General features: G+C 36.7%; 1 protein-coding gene across 6 annotated transcripts in view; it reads left to right on the forward strand.

The window, feature by feature from the left end:
* Nucleotides 1-277: 277 nt before the first annotated feature.
* Nucleotides 278-2,376, forward strand: part of PTBP3 (polypyrimidine tract binding protein 3) — a 45,531-nt gene continuing 43,432 nt past the window's right edge. For all 6 annotated transcript variants that reach the window (XM_017728335.1, XM_017728336.1, XM_017728334.1 and 3 more), the window contains exon 1: nt 278-370. The gene's annotated coding sequence lies outside the window, so the exon portion shown is untranslated. The remainder of the gene's footprint in view (nt 371-2,376) is intronic.

A 2,376-nucleotide genomic window follows, 5' to 3' on the forward strand; every position in this document is an offset into this window, starting at 1 on the left:
TTTTAAAGGATATCCTGATTAAACATAATGTTGTGTCAAAACATGAGGATGGGAGTTAGTTATGTCATAAAATTATGCCTACAGTTGCTTTTTCAAGGTACACTTCTTAATTCTTTTGCACTCGTTAACTGTTGCATGTAATTGCACTCTTGCTTTTGGTTTTCCTGCTTTTGACCACTGTATATATTTTGTACTTTTAGTTTCATTTTGTGCTGCATATTTTTTATGAAAGGCTATATTTAAGAGGCTTTTTTTCCTTCTTCTTTTCTCATTTCAGCATGTGAAAAGTGTGCCTATTTCTTCAGGTCTGTGGACGTGAGTTTTACATTGGAGTTAGAGGCAGCATTTTTGGCACTGCTTTGCAGAGTGGGTAGGTGAAAAAGTATTTTGTCTACTCCTGTTGATACCACTCTTCCCTGCTCTTGCTGTTTCCCTCTTGGCTGAAGTTGTTCAAACTCAGGTGTGCTGCCAAAAGAGGAGCACCATCCTCAACAGCGCATTTCTGCACCTCCCTCATAGTGTAGCAACTGTCACATGTGAACTGCATGGTAAATTAAATTATTCTGGTACCATGCTGCTTTGCAGTTGTTAGTCACTGCACTGAGAGTCATGAAAACACAAGGGTGAGGAATGACATGACTGCCTTTGCTCACTGCAGCCATAGATCAGCTTAAACTGACCAGGAAACCTCACCCTAAATTTCTTGTGAAAGCCTATGGAATGAATGCTCATATAATTCAATAAACCAACCATTATCTTTGCAATTAACTTCCTTAGTCACACTGAACTGCTAGTAATTTGTTACCATTCTTACTCCTTAAAAGACATGGTGTATTGCAATGGTATTTAAAGTCAATGAGAAGATAGATCATTCTTTCTGACACTGAATAGCAGAAGCAAAGGAGCCAGATTTGTGTTTGCATATGTACGCTCTGTGGAAGTGTGCATACTTCACACGAGTGCACAGGTGTATGGTGAGCTCAGTGCTCTCTATTAGGATCTTACCATTTAAATGAGACATTACTATTTTCTTGGAAGGTGGATTGCATTAATGATGGAAATAAGGCTGAACCAAAACCAGTTCACATATAGGCAGAAATCAAATCTTATCACGTCTGCTTTGGGTGGGACCAGACCATATAGCAAAATCAGGGAATGGTAACCCTTTCCTTGTCTATAGGTTGCATGGTAGCTACAGTTGAAGTGGCACATGAGAAGGATGTGACAAAATTTTAGAATATTGCTCCAGCTTTTGATTCCAGCTTACTAGGTGGTTCCTAGACTGCAATACTTTGGAAAAGACAATAAATATTTTTGAAGCGAGAATTCAAAGCACATTTTTGCACATGTCCAGAGTGATAACATATTTCATGGGCTGCATTTGAATGTGTAAATTATGCTTCAGCACTGAGATACAGACTCTCCTGTCTTAAAGGTCTTTTCCAACCTAGATGATTCTATGGTTCTTTATGTCTTCAGGCTTTTAACCATAGTATTTTCTAGTACTAAAAACACTAACAATACTGTTGGGCAGTTAGCATAAATGCATGATGGTACAGTGATGCCAAAGACTACTGAAAAGGAAAACAATATAGCATCCAAGTATTTTGTTGACTTGTAACATTAAGAGGTGACTTAGTTTAATTAATAGATTACATGTAATCCCTCTTGGCTTTTTTAGGCCTTCTTTGTCTTCCTGACTGTGTTCAGCTTAATTACAATTTTGCTTCTGTATGGGTTTCTTTTCCATTTCTGTAGGTTTTTTGCTGGTTCACTTCCTCATTTTATTATGCAAGATACAGCATTCATTTTCTCACTCTCTTGATCTGTCAGTTCACGTGTTTCTATTTTATAGTCTCTAATTTGTCTTTCTTGCTCCATGGGTACAGGCAGGTTGTTTGTTCTGATCTTATGTTACCAGGAAAACTACTCTAGCTTCATGTCTATTCCTTCCCCATCATCTCAGTTAGCTGTCCTTTCCCAAAACACAGTCAATGTTGAAGTAATTACTGTGGAGTTATTCAGTACACAGTATATGACCTTAGATATGGTGAAAGCTGTAGTGCAAAACTTAGTTTCTGTGGAGGAAACTTCTTGAACTCAAAAGTAGGTGATATGCTCATTTTTCATTTGATTTCTGTCAGTGCTAGAAATTTTTTTTCTGTGTAATAAAACCTCGTAGAAAAACTGAGTTGTCTTAATTGTCATTGGTTTGAAATTCTGTCATAGAAGATTCTCTTTCTATATAATTTTCTTCTACTGTGTACAACCCTGCTTGTAAATGTACAATGGTTTTCTAAAATAGAAAACAAATGTATGGAAGTAAAATTAAGTGCTTTAAAAATACGAAAGTAACTTGAAAATAAGTTTTCTTTG

The sequence above is a fragment of the Corvus brachyrhynchos genome, unplaced genomic scaffold (genome assembly GCF_000691975.1).
Source record: "Corvus brachyrhynchos isolate BGI_N302 unplaced genomic scaffold, ASM69197v1 scaffold90, whole genome shotgun sequence".
NCBI lineage: Eukaryota > Metazoa > Chordata > Aves > Passeriformes > Corvidae > Corvus > Corvus brachyrhynchos.